Source organism: Arvicanthis niloticus, chromosome 5, assembly GCF_011762505.2.
Source record: "Arvicanthis niloticus isolate mArvNil1 chromosome 5, mArvNil1.pat.X, whole genome shotgun sequence".
Lineage (NCBI taxonomy): Eukaryota > Metazoa > Chordata > Mammalia > Rodentia > Muridae > Arvicanthis > Arvicanthis niloticus.
The window spans coordinates 24,021,358-24,036,290 of NC_047662.1; the positions used below are offsets into that span (position 1 = coordinate 24,021,358).

The 14,933-nt window shown below is 41.8% G+C and overlaps 1 protein-coding gene across 29 annotated transcripts in view; it reads right to left on the reverse strand.

The window, feature by feature from the left end:
- The window catches only part of Pum1 (pumilio RNA binding family member 1), a 113,409-nt gene that overhangs the window by 63,068 nt on the left and 35,408 nt on the right, over positions 1 to 14,933 (reverse strand). The gene's annotated exons all lie outside the window — the stretch shown is intronic.

Consider the following 14,933-nt stretch of genomic DNA (forward strand, 5'->3'; position numbering starts at 1 on the left):
TAAGGAAACAAACTCCAACTCTCCAGCCTCACTACTGCCTTTTTGGCATAGTATTAATGCACTCTCAGAAAGCCCCAAACTATTCCACAGCATAGGTTCCTACACAAACCCAAGCAGTTTGCTACCTTTTTCAAACAGATCCCTAACAAAAAGACTTTGGCCTGACATTGAATTATGCAAGTGCTAAGCTGCCTCAAAGATAAGCAGCTAAATTAAAGCATCAACCATTCTTCCTCAATGTTTTTAGGGTCTGTTAACTAGAGTGGGTTGGGAGGAAGAGGTAAAAGAGAAGGAGAAACAAGTGACCAAAGAAAACTAAGCAAAGAGCCAGAAATGCCTGGACTAGATAACTGTGATGTGCCCTGGGAACTACTATTAAACTGCCCTTGGCTCCTCCTCTTTTTTTTTTTTTAATGCAAAACCTGTTTTTCAGTGGCTGTTCCAATCAGAAGCATCATAAGCAAGAACTAAGCACAATGTCAATCAAACAGCTTCTTGGGAAATGTATTCAGTGGCATCAGACATTAAGCAAAATCATGGTCAAATTCCAGAAGAGATACTGAGAATTATTAATATACAAGGGTCAATTTAAAAGAACTCCTGTTCCCACATGGGAGCTCACAGCTGTCTGTGACTACAGTCCCATATGCAAACAAAATACCAATACACATAAAATAAATGTAAAAGAACTCCTGTTTGCACTTTTTCATCTTATAAATGCCTATCCAAAGAGTCCATAAAACCTCCTTACTCACTAGCTCTATCTCTCCCAACATTCCACTTTTAAGTGACAACATTCTCATTCTTATTTTAAAGAGGGTGAGACCAAACAGTAGTCCCAACTCAGGACACTCTTTGTATATTAGAAGGAGTAACAGTAGCAATACAAGAGTCCACCTCTCTCATTGGTTAATTTTATGCTCTGTGAAATAGTGTACACAATAAAATTAAAACTAGTTCTATGCTGCCATTTTTTTAACCTTTGTCCTCCTCCACATAATTCAAGAATAGCCTGGACAAGTACCAGATTCAACATATAAACAGTCTTGCTCTAATTTATCACGGTGGTAACTAAAAGTAGCAAGCTTTGAGCTCAAGGGGCTAAAGGGGACTTGTGGGATTCTGACATTGTTTACTACAGTCTATTAGGTTGTCATAACATGCAAAGCAGCAAGTGCAGGCAAGCAGATGAGAACAGCAGCTAGAAACTACATCAAAAGGCAAACAGTAGAGCAAGCATGAGGCACATTGCTAAAATGGAGAGCTGGTGAGATGTCTCAGAGGGCAAAGGTGCTTGCCTCCAAGCCTGAGTTCAATCCCTGAAACATACATATCAGAAGAAGAGAGCCAACTCCACATGCTGTCCAACACACACACACACACACACACACACACACACACTATGACACACAAGTCCACACAACTGAATAATAAAGAAATCTAAAAAGTTAAGGTGAAGAGTCTACTTTCTATTAGTGACATGCAACAAGCCTCAAAGAAATACACATCAAAAATATGTTTCTAGCTCACTAAGAGTCAACCAGTTCTCCTGCTACTAAAAATAGAAAACAAATACTAAACAGATGTTAGAGGTACCCCCACAGTGCTAGAGCTCCTTATACACAAGAGGTGGAGGTCAGCTAACTGTTATCAATGAGAACAGCAGACACTATTTGGGCAAGTTCCCAAGAGACAGAACAAGGTAAAAGAGCAGGGTGCAGCATGCAGATTGGGGCCAGGCAGGGTAGAAAGAGTGAGTCGAATGGGTGCTCAGCAAACAGGAAGGCAATCCCTGAATCAAGGGATCTGGGCAAAATCAAAAGCAAGCTTAGTTAAGCCCTTTAATATCTCCAAGTTCACATAGAACGCAGCCTTTCTGCCTTTACTGTAAAATCTACTGCCTGTACAGTAAGCAACAGGGCTGACTGCAGATGGCCTAGTCCCAGTGCTCTGTAAAGAGGATCTTGGTGGTGTGCTGCTGTGGAGTCACAACTTCTATTTCCCCTACCATCACCACTGCCCAGCTTGCTCACTTCAGACAGCTGCTATGCTGTGAACCATCCCAGAAAGTGGCCCACCTGGCAGGTTGGAGAGAGTTCTACCCAACAACGCACTAGGAATTGAAGCCCTCATTCTAAGAATCTGAAGGCCTGAATCCTGTAATCAACCACATGAATTTGAAAGGTCCTCAGATAAAGTTGAGCATAAAACCAGCCCTGGTAGAAATTGTGCCTGCATCTCGTGAGATCTTTGGGAGTCCTAAGACTTAAACAATGGCCTTCTGAGCTGTCTGGAATCTGTTATACAGTGGGGAAACAGATCCAATCACAAGTATGTGGAACTGTGTATTTCCAACACATAAGTTTCTCGATGGGTGGTGGTAGTCCACACCTTTGATCTCAGCACTTGGAAGGCAGTGACAGGCAGATCTCTGTGAATTCCAGGGAGGGCAGCTGGGGTTATACAGAGAAACCCTGTCTGGAAAAACCAAAACACCAACACCATCACCATCACCATCACCATCACCATCACCATCACCAACAACAACAACACCGACACTTCTCATCCCACTTCCAGTGCTGCAAGTACATTGATTATGAATTTAGGAAAGAGTAGTTAGTTAGCTCTGTCCATCTCATGTTCTCCCACACACTGGCTTAAAACCCTTCCATAAACATAAGTAACTATTTAAGCTCAGTTTGCTGAGTGACAAGCAGTGTTAACACTTTCAGCTTTAGATTCAAAGTCAACAAAAGTAAAGATATCTACCTTCAGAGCTAGGTAACAACTTTATTACAAAACAAGATAAAAGGTTCAAGGGCCATTTAAATTCAGCAAACACACCTCTGGAGGTAATTCTATCCACAGCATGAGGTACAGCATCTCCACAAGCCAAAAACATGTAGTTGACAAACTTTCACTTCAGCCAGACCTAACTTCAATCACTACAAATTTAAATGCAACCAGCCTAATTTATTTTTGAGATTGAAGGGTTAGAGGTACAGATACAGACCATCTAAGCAAAGTGCAAAGGCTCCTGGCACTCTGCTTCTGAGGACCACTCCCAGCCAGCAGACTTCTTTTCTTTGTGAGGCAGGTAAAGCCAGGTCTGCTGAGAACTCACTAAATAACCCAAGCTGATTTACAGCTCTAGGCAATCCTCCTGCTTCAGTTTCTAGGTGCTAAAATTATAGCCAAAAAGCAACAAATTACAAAAATACAAATTGGTCCAACAAAGCCACAGAGACAGTTGCAGTCAGACTATATTAACCCGATGGCACACTGAAAGGAGCATGATACACAAAGAGGTCCACACCTCTGATCCAGAGCAAGAGAAGTTTGCTTGAACAAACACTAAAATCGTCAGCCCAGCAACTTCTCCGTCTCCAATGCTAACAGCAAGAAGCTTCTCAAACTGACTTCACCTGTATCCAAGCACATTGGTCACTGATCACAATGACCCTGTCCCATGAGAGCCACAGTTTCTCCTCAGAAAATACTAGCCTACAATTCGGCTTTTACACAATAGTCCCTTGTGATTCTAGTCAGGGTGGGATCAATGTCATAATCCAATTCCTCTGAATGAGTAATAGACCACCTTAAAGACCTACAAACTAGAGTGGTGGGAAAGCACACCTTTATTCCCAGCACTCCAGAGGCAGAGAGGCAGGCAGACCTGTGTGAGTTTGAGACTAGCCTGGTCTACAGAATGAGTTCCAGGATAGACAGAGCTACACAGCTGAAACCCTGTCTTGAAACAAAACAAAAAAACAAACCTACAAACCTTGTTCTCCTTTCCTATAACATCTCATCAAACATTATTCCTAATTGAACAGAAGGGAAATATGTCAAATCTCCTGAACTATGGGTTCAAATAGGAAATGCTTAAACAGGTAAGCACTTTGAGAGGACTGAGAGAGCAAGACAGAAGCAGCACTAGTCTACAGGCAATCTGACACTTGGGAAACTGATGTTTTGCCTGGGACCTTTTGTTGTTTTCTAAGTCTAACCAAAAAGACTATACAAGAAGTTATACTCAGTGGAGTATGCCTACATCTTCTGAAATCTCAAGGGGGGACAGGAGAACTACCACAAATTTACAAGCTGGTTCATTCTACATATTAAGTTCCAGGCTAAATGTAAGCTTAAAAAGACCTTATCTCAAAACCAAAAAACATCAGAAACAACTATTTAAAACCAAAAATCCCACACAATTTATATCCCTTATTAAGGCGCCTTTAGCGTACAAAACCTCTAAGATGTCTAACTCAGAAGGCCACATGTGGCTTTCCGTCTGCCTCCTTATGTCATATCAGTCTGTCATAAACATCACCTGAGACAATACAACACCGCTTATAATGAAGAGCTACTCCTATTCCGCCAGAGGGTGGGATTTCCCCAATCCAAGGCTGCCCGTGTACTCTGCCAGCAGACAAGGCTAGACCGTGCCACCCAGACCACTGTAGTAAAAGAACCACTAGCCAACCAAACTCCCCAAAAACCATAACTGCAGTTCTGTGGAACCTAGAGAAGCTGACAGAGGATTAGTGTGTATGACCACGCCAATACTACTATTTGCCTAGGGAAGTATTCATGAGGTTCTCTGCTGTCCTGAAAAGCCAGGCAGTGGTGTCACACACCTTTAATCCCAGCACTTGCAAGGCAGATGCAGACAGATCTACTCTACTGAGTAAGTTCCAGGACAGCCATGGCTACAAGAGAAACCCTGACTCAAAAACCCTACCCCACCCCCACCAAAAAAAATGTGTGCACTTTTTCTACTACCATATGCTCTAAAGTGTTATCTAGTTGCTTATACTTGCAAAACATGTCACAGGAATCTACCCACCTCTCTCTCCCTTTCTCCTCCTTTTCCCTCTCTCCCCATCCTCATCCACACCACTGGCAGAAATCTGGCTTCTAATACACAAGGGATGATTACAAGCTCACAGGCGCGATCAGGTTTCATCATGTTTTCTGGCTACTCAAATTTCCAAGCTCCTAGTTTTACCTGAAATGACTAAACATGTATTCACCTAGTAAGACTCAAGAAATATAAACTACTTTACGCCTCAGAAGCTGACATTAAGTCAGGAAAAGGCCCCTTTGAGACCGCAATTTGAACTATGATGGTGATGATGGCAATTCACAAATCCTTGAAAACAACAGCATTTCCAGAAATCTGTTCTTAAAACTCTGCTCTCAAAACTCCCTCCGATATAGCTGGTCACCCCCACACCAAACTGTATAAAGCAAATGAGACAATGCAGGAATGCCCACGATGCCCTATACTGATTCCATCATCACTCTGTTAGAGATGTGAACCAGTGTCTTAGAAATATAAACACTTTTTGAAAGTATAAAAATAATAAAACCCAAGTGAGTCACTCACTGTTATCAGAAGAGTAAGAATGAACACAGGGCCATCTGAATCCCCAAGAATAATTTATCTGAAAAAAGTTCTTCAGTCTGGCATGGTGGTGCATATATGCATGTAATCCTAGCACCCCAAGACTAATGGAGGATTACCACAAGCCTGGGTTACAAATAAAATCCTTTCTCAACACACATGCTCATTCAGGAGTCTTTGCCGTAGACCTTCCTCTCTCTCCTCTCCCTCCCTTCTTCAAATGAAATAAAGACTGCTTCTCTTTTCCATTTTGAATCAAATCCTCAAGTTGGGCCAGTGAGATGAATCACCAGGTAAAGGCATTTGTCAGATGGCCTGAGATCATCCCCAGAACCTGTATTGTGGACAGAGCAAGATAACTGTCCCTAATTTGTTCTCTGACTTCTACATACCTATCCATATACACATAAAATTATTTTTTTAAGATAAGAAAGATACCAGTTGCTGGAGTATTTGCTAAGCCTGCAAAGCCCTAAATTTAATGCCCAGCATTACATGAACCCTTGGTACAGGAAGGAAAAAAAAATTTAGAAGGTTTTTATTATTCTTGCTTGGGGGGTGGGGGGGAGAGGGAGAAGAGCTCTCCCAGCCCTGGAGTCACAGGCAGCTCTGGAGTAGCACTAAGCCCTGAGACCTCTCTGCAGCCCCTGAAATGAGTGATTTCGTTTTCCTGGGTTATAAGAGCAGGATTAATGCCTTTCAACACTAGTTTCAACCCCTATCATGAAACCAACCAGTCACTCAACTAACCAAGATAAAGTCATTTTAATCTTTCCTTCCTGAATCTAAAACATCTAATACTGATTTTCTATGGAAAATCTTAAAGTTGGTCAGCAAATACATTTTTATAATCCTAGCACCCACGATACTCAAGCTGACCTGCAAGGCTATAACATGGGTTCATTCTACAGTGAGAAACCCACTTTTGGTGGGGTCTTTTTGGTTCTTGGTGTTCTGGTTTTGTTTCGTTTTGTTTTGTAAGGGTGGGGGGAAGAGACGAGGTATCTCTAATAGCCCTGACTGTCAGGGAATCTGCATGCATACACAATAGTAACTGAACACATGTTTGCAATGGGGCCAGAGGACAGATCTGTAGTACCTAAGGTGAGAAGGCTAAGGGCTCTGAGAGGCCTTCGGGCTTTCCTACTGCTTTACTTAGTCTATTTACTATGATACAGGGCAGCACTTGGGGACCTGTGTGCTCTAGGCAAGCCTTCTACCCCTGAGCTACATCCCTAGCCCTCCAAGCAAGTTTTGGAATTTGATTTTCTGGTTGTTTGTCATTTTTTTGTTGTTGGCAAGTTTTGGGTTTTTGTAATTTCTTTTTTAAAAAAAAATATGTATTCATTTTATGTGAATGTTTTGCATGTGTAACATGTGAGTACTTGATGCCTTCGGGTCAGAATCCTGGAAATGGAGTTATGTGTGGATGCTTTGTGAGCTTGTGATAACAGGATCCAAACAGCTTATGTTTCACCTATCCAGAAGCTAGTAAGGTGCACTGAAGATCCACTATGAATTACTGAGGAACCAAGAGGCATGATTTGGAAGAGACTGGAGATACAAAGAACTGAAACCTGTTAGGACACCCATCAGTGAGCTGCAGGCTAGGAGACTCGAGATATAAAGAACTGAAGCCTGTTAGGATGCCCATCAGTGAGCTGCAGGCTGGCCCTTTGACAATGCCTACGCTTTGACAAGTAGCCACCAGGAGCAGCTCCTGAAACAGACTGTAAAAACATGCTGCTTTCATGAAACAAGTCCTTCAAAGACATCCAGATAGCACCTCAAATTTCCTGTCACCGGATAAATTAACCTGGAAACAAATAACACACCGACCACCACCACCACCCCCCACTAAGCACCCCTGAGCATACTCTTTACATGTTCCCACTTCAAATTACTGGGACAGCAACAAAGGAATCTATCTTCATTAACACTTGACAATCAGTCCAGAAAAATGACAGAAAGAAATACACAATAAAATGCAACTGTGTTCTCTGTTATCTACTGATGAAGTCGTTTGCTTTTTTGATGCATAAATGATATGTGTTCCAATCATATTCCTGTTTAAATGGACCTATATCAAAGGCGACACAATTTCTCTTGAGACCCTAGTATACAAAGTCCTGTCCAAGACCCCTTAGCACAAAGTTCAGGAGTAGACAGTCTGAGCACCATTCTACAACCAACACCTCTAGATCCTGAAACTCCAAGCAAACAACTAAAAGGTGAAGACTACAACAGTCAACCCACCCACACTGCCGCAGGCCTCTAGTACTTCTCATTGTTCACACATGAGCAACGGGCTCTCAGAGCCAAGGGAAGGAGCCCCCTTTTCATGCAGCCTTATAAATGACCAGCTCAAAAATATGGCTGCTGTTTATACAGCAGATATCAACAGAAAAGACTTTTTCTCTATGTGTCCTGTTATGAGAACCAAATTTAAAAAAAAAAAAAAAAAAAAAAAAAAAACAATGAAGTAATAAGTTTGATGTTCTCTGGTTCCTTACAGTAAACTTACTGTAAAAGAGAAAGATTTTTTGGGCATGGTAGTAGACACCCTTAATCCCAGCAACTTGGAAGGCAAAGGCAAGCAGATCTCTGAGTTCTAGGCCAGCCAGGACTACACAGTGAGATCGACCCTGTCTCAAAAGAAAGAAAGAAAGAAAGAAAGAAAGAAAGAAAGAAAGGAAGGAAGGAAGGAAGGAAGGAAGGAAGGAAGGAAGGAAGACAGACATCATAATGTAATGCACACCTGAGCAAGCAACATAGTATAAGTAAGCCCAACTTTTAGATGGTATACAGATGGTACCAAAAAAAAGCAGTCTTTAACCTAGTTCAACTACAAGAACCTGCTAACAAATGCCCTGGCAGCATATGGCAGAGTGTACCTATAGTCCCCCAGTACTGATGAGGCAGAGGCAAGATGGATGCAGCTGTCAGGCCAGCCAGGACTACACAGTAGGTCTCAGGCTAGCCAAGGCTACACAATAGGTCTCTGGCTGGCCAGGGCTCCACCGTAGGTCTCTGGCTCAAAAACAGAGTGCCTCTGTAACAGACTCAGCTGGCAAAGCGGCAGCAATGTCGATCACTAGGTACCTGTGCTGAAGCACTTCTGCCCTAACTATCTGCAAGAGGGGCAGAGACTTTCAGTTTTGTTATAATTCATCTTCTTCCCCACATCGTCACATCCCAAGGGGCAGGAAAGGCATCTAAATGCTGCAGCTGTCTATTGAAAGCAACTGGAGTTCTAGATGGACAAGTGTAGGGTCTAGAATGGGAGAAATCCCCTGAAAGCTGAACTCACTCTATAGCTTCTAGTGGGTGAGACAGCAGGAGAGCTTCATGGAGGAGCAGAAACTACAAGTTAAAGACTCCATATAAAGGACGGAGTGTGATGGATATCTGGGTTTGAACAGCTGGAACATCAGTCTCTGCTGCTTATCTGTTTTAAAAAGAACTCTAACATCGCAGGACCATCATGAAAATCGGGTCTATGAAGCGATAAGCATAGCCAAAATAAAATGTATTTGTTCAACACATTTCTTTTTATGTGCCCAATAAAATGGAGTGAGTCTATGCAGTATTGACACAGCCTTAGTTGGTATTCCTTTCCTCATCTTTAAAAAAAGGAGATGGGAGGCAGGGGACATGTGACTACACAAGTTAGGTAAAGGAAGGGTGGATCCGAGGGTACAAGTCAGACACAGTGCACATACCTATAAACTCAGCATTTTCCAAGCAAAAACAGAAAGAGCACAAGTTCAAGGTCAGCCTAAACTACATAGTGAAAACTTATTTCAAACAATAAAGCAAAACAAAAGGAAGAGTCACAGATAATGCTATTGATAGTATCATTATATAGTATTGGAGGCTGCCATTTACTGTCCTAAATGTTTAGGTGGTTTACTCTCAAATCAAGTGTATGAACATGCATCAAAAAAACATCAACGGCCTACCTTGGTGGTACACACATTTAAACCCACCATAAAGGCAGATAGATTGCTGTGAGTTAAAAGGCAAGCCTAGGCCACATTGAAAGACAGTGCCCTTTTGAGACAGGTCTCTCTACATTGGCCTAGCTGTCTAAACTCACTATGTACACAAGGCTGACCTCCTGACTGCTGGACCTGTGCAACACTATTCTCAGCCTTTTTTTTTAAAGCTAACATTTGAGCCAAAAGAGAAGCATGAAAGGTAGAAATATATCAGCAGAGAGAGAGCAGGGCCCTACTGTGCTTACTACTTTCTGAGCAACAACATGTCTCTGTCCCAACAATCAATTTTGTTGTCAAGTGAATGAACTGTTTTTATGTACCTTTACTTAAAAGGAATTAATTGCCAGTTTCAACAGCAGTCCCTTTCAAAAATATGATTCATAAACCATTTTAGCTGATCAACACTTTCTAATTCGAAATTGAGCAGTAGTGGCACTAGGGAGGTGGGGGTGGGTAGATCTCTGAGTTCAGGGTTAGACTGGTCTACAAAGTGAGTACCAGGACAACCAGGGCTACACAGAGAAACTCTGCCTCAAAAAGCCAAAAGTTGGAGGGGGTGGGGGGGAGAAAAACCTTTCTAATACAACAAGACAGTGTCAACCATAATGGAAAATAATTTAACATATTGAGCCTTTCCCACTTTGCCATGCTTCCAACCCATGTATCCTGATGGATATTTCCAATCAGCTGTTGAGAGGTGGATGGGTCACTTAGAAGAACCCAATGGGGGCTAGGAATGTAACTTAGTTGGCAGTTACATACATTAGCATGTATGCAGCCTAGCATCACATAAAGTATGGTGCCAACACACCTATCATTCTAGCACTCTGGAGATGAAAGCAGTAGGATCAGAGTTTGGGAAAGGGTGACTCATCAATGAAGAACACTTAATTTTCTGGCAGATGGCCTACCTGGGTTTGGTTCCCACGACCAGCATGATAGCTTGACACCTCAACTTCCATGGCCTCCATCCTGCACGCACACAGTGCATACAAGCCCATGCAGGCACACATCATTACCCATAAGAACGTTTTAGGCTGTTCAAGGTCACAATTTGCTAAAGCCAGCCTGGAATACAAGAAACCCTATTGTAGGATGTCCTGGGGGCTGAAGATTGGGGGGGGGGGGGGGGGTTGGGGTGTTGTTTGGTGCCGTATCCAATGAAAAGTTCTAGAATAACAGATCACTCTTAAATGTCCTTTGGCATATTTCTCTTCTCCTCTCTCCTCCAAAAAGGCTAACCATTCTTTTTCTACATAAGGTCAAACTCCAGCAATCTCTGACATGGGAGAGTCCTAGAAATTAAACTCTTACTCAATATCTCTTAGTGATAGAAAGAAGCAAAGTCCAAAGATAAATGTTTGAAGCACAAATGGAAGCACTGGCTGGGGGCCTTGGGCTCCATGCCAGTTCTATCCAACCAAGTATTACTTTCTCTGAGTAAGCAGTTTCCTGGATCACTATCAAATCACTCCCCCCTCCAAGTCTATGTGGTGGTATCTGCTTTAATGCCAGCACTCAGGAAGCAGAGGGCAAACAGGACATACAGGACTACATAGTGAGACCCTGGCCCCCAAATCTGCTATCTCATATTCAGAGATACTATTATTTCTTTCTAATTTCTGGTATCTGCAATTATTATTTCAAGTCTACTGCTGGTGAATAGAGAAAGACTCTTTTATCACTCCAAATACTGGGAGAGAATGTTCTAGATTTTCTCAATCTAATTTTTCCATGATTTATTTTTATTTTATGTACTTTGGCATTTTTGCCTGCATATATTCTGTGTGAGAGTTTCAGATCCCCTAGAACTGAATTACAGATGGTTGCAAGCTGACATCTGAGTGCTGGAAACTGAACCTGAATCTCTGGAACAGCAACCAGTACTCTTAACCAATGAACCATCTCTCCAGCCCTTTCTCAATTATATTTAAAACCTATCACCAAGGGTAATATTTTTCTAAAGGATGAAGAGCTACCACCTAAATGCATTGTTTAATCCAGAAATGAGATGGCATTCTACACTATTAGACTATTCTAGATATATAAAACATTATAGAATCTTAGATCAGTGTGATTGCCTAGAACAGTAGCATTTAGAAGCAGAGACAGGAAAATGAGTTCAAGGTCACCAACATGTGAAGTGTAAGACCAGCCTGAGCTACCTAAGACCCTATTTCCATCACCAACATCCTAAAAAGAAAAACAGTCACTTGTTCTATAAAGATTAGAAAACTTCAGCTAGCTTATGCTAGTAACCCCAGCCCTTGGTTAGTTGAGATAAGAGAACTGCTACCATTTTAAAGTCAACCTGGGAAACAGTGAGTTCCAGAAGAATTGGACTACCTCAGGCCTACTGCAGTAGCACAGGCCTTAAAGCACTCAGGAAGCAGAGGCAGGCGGATCTCTAAGCTTGAGGACAGCTGGTCTACAGAGTGAGTTCCCTGGAGAGAGGGGGGGGGGGGAGAAGGAGGAGGAAGAAGAGGAGGAGGAAGGAAGGAAGGAAGGAAGGAAGGAAGGAAGGAAGGAAGGAAGGAAGACGGACCCTATCCAAAAGTAAATAAAATTTTAAGACCACAAATAAAGAACAATAGGAAAAACAAAGATTAAAGAATCTTTTTTACCAACGATTCTCATGGTGTTTATTTTTTACAAATACCTGATTCTCAAAGTGTTTCTTTTTTTTTCACAAATACCTAGGTAGTCATGTCCTAACTACACTTCCACCCAGAAAGCAGAGACTATGGGGGAAGCCAACGTAGGAGGCAGTTTAAGACCTAACGTCAACATGATAGATAAGTTGAGTGTCAACCTGACTGGATTCAGAGTAGACCAGGACCAAATAGAGGGCATTCTGGGTGCATCAAGGCACCTTCAGAGACGGATGTCATGAATGTAAGGATAACATTTTAGGGAGTAGGGGAAAGGCAGAAGCAAGCACTAGGTAACAGTCCCTGGAGGCATGTTCCTGTGGGGTCTCTGTCACCATGCCACTTTCATTGTCTGCTTTTTGTTTGCCATAAAGAAGCCCCTCTGTTATATGTTTCCAAACTCTCTGAAGCAGAGCTAAAAGAAATAATTTTGGACTAGAGCGACATATATGAAGGCAAAACACCCATACACATAAAATATAAATAAATAAATAAATAAATAAATAAATAAATAAATAAGAATTCCTCCTTTATTTTGTTACTGCTAGGTATCTGGTCTAGGTGACCACAAGAGGATATAACAGTCCATACGTTTTCCCATTATTACAAAAATACTCTTCTGAATCTACACTAACAGTAAGCTGCTCAGTCATGTGTCTTCTTTAAACTTCTGAGGACTCTTAAGTTGAATTAAGGAGTCAGTAAAACCCATGGGAGCTGGTTTAATTCACACTCTACACAAGGAGAAAAAGACCCCTTCAGCTAAAAACACCAATACTTCAGGGGCTAGAGAGCTGGTTCAGTAGTTAAGAGCATAGTTGCTTTTCCAGAGGACCCAGCTTCAAATCCCAGCACCCACATGAAAACCCATAATCCACTATAATAACTCCAGTTCCACAGTATCTGACGCCCTCCTTCTGGCCTCTGCAGGTACCACACTCAGGTAAAACATCCATACACACATAGTAAGAGTAACTAATTTTTTTTTTTTAAATTTCAAACAAAAACAGCTGCACTCAGACAACGAGCAAACATGGTAAGTGTCTATTTTAAGTAACAACTTCCTGCCAGGCAGTGGTGGCACAAACCTTTGATCCCAGCTCTTGGGAAGCAGAGGCAGGTGGATCTGTGAGTTAGGCCAGCCTGGTGTACAAACAGAGTTCCAGGACAGCCAGTGCTGATAACAAAGAAACCCTGTCTGGGGAAAACAACAACAACAAAAACTTCTTAGTAAAATTTTTACTTAAAAAAAAAAAAAAATGCTGGAAATCTTTTTGTACTAAGAGCTATGGCAAAGGCTTTGAACGGAGTAAAACAGCCCTAACACTAATAGAAATCAGTTTCAAGGGAGCCGATGTGCTCTGACATGTAAAGGTCCATACATTCAGGTACTTGAGCATCCCCTCATCCCTCACACACACCCCACCAGTTTAAAAGTCCATCCAATCCCCTTGAGATTAAAGTTTGTAATAGTAAATACTATATTATTCCCTACAAGAAAGTATCTTTTATTGCTAAATGGAAAGAAAAATCAAGTAATTAGAAGCTCAAGTTTTATCACAAAAGCACATTGCTATGCTTCTGGTGTACTACTACTGTTCCCTGCACGAAGAGGGGAATCCTCTCAATCTGCATGTAACCAAGCCCTCCTCTGACCAGAAGCGGCCTCTCAGCCTAAACAGCCTCATGATACTGATGTGCTTGCTCTCCAGGCCCTTTCTTGTTTCCTCCACAGAAACTTGTTTCCCTCACTCTGGATTTCACTGCCCTATTTGTGCTCCAGAGAGATAACTTGTGAGAGTCATCTGAGCTTGAGGAGGGAGTAAGAGCTTTCCTTGTGTAGACAATAAAACTGAGTCCTCAGTGAGTGCTGGTAAGTTAATGTGTAAAAAGTAGTTAATATCTGCCTAAAAATTAGTTAACAAATGGTAGTCGCTTTTTGAGTGTGTTGTTTGGTGTACAGGTAGTTTGAATAAAAAAATGTGTCTAACAGGCTCAAGCATAGATGAACCCTTGGTCTCCAACTAGTGACAGACACTAAAGAGGAGGAAGTATGTCCCTGTAGCAGTGCTGAGAGTTTGCTAAAGCCTCCTCCCCCACTTCCAGTTCAGTGTGAGTATGTCTATACTGACTGAGATAAAAGGTATGATCTCTCAGCTTCCGGAGCTGTGGCCATGCCTTACACTCTGGAACCAGAAGCTCAAATAAACTCTTTTTTTCCTTAAATTATCCTTGTTCATTTTGTCACAACAGAAAACTAACTAATACACTCAACTACGACTTCCAGGCTGACCTTGAACTCAAGCTCTTTCTGCCTCCGTCTCCCAATCCTGGGATTAGAGGTGGGAGCTAACATGCTCAGCTGTAGACCTGGACTTTAAGTAAAAAATAGGTTAGAACCACAGGTATAGTTTATCTTCCAATTTAATGGGTAACATAAATGTTAATTTTCTCTTCAAAACTTACTCCAGAAATTAAGTAACAAAGTCCTTGACCCCATAACATGCAAGTTTATTAGCACATGCTGCTCCAATGATACTAAGCAAGCAAAGTTAAAAAGGTACACTTATCAAATCATTTCCTAAAATTCAGAACCCAAGATGGTAAGGCAGACACTAGCCTCTCTGACCACAAGAAAATTCAGAAAACTTCAAAGCAAAATCTTCCAACAAAATGAGCAAGACTCTCAGGACAAAGCAGAAGCCAGAGAGTAGCACCAAAGAGGACTTTGTGTAAGCTCAGCAAAGGGACTGCATTACTTCTGAATCTTCCAAACCCAGAACAATGCCAGGACCAAATAGCATTCACCAAACCAAACAAATGTTATCTAATGGCTGGAACAGGGGAAAAGTCTGAAATAGAGTCATTCTC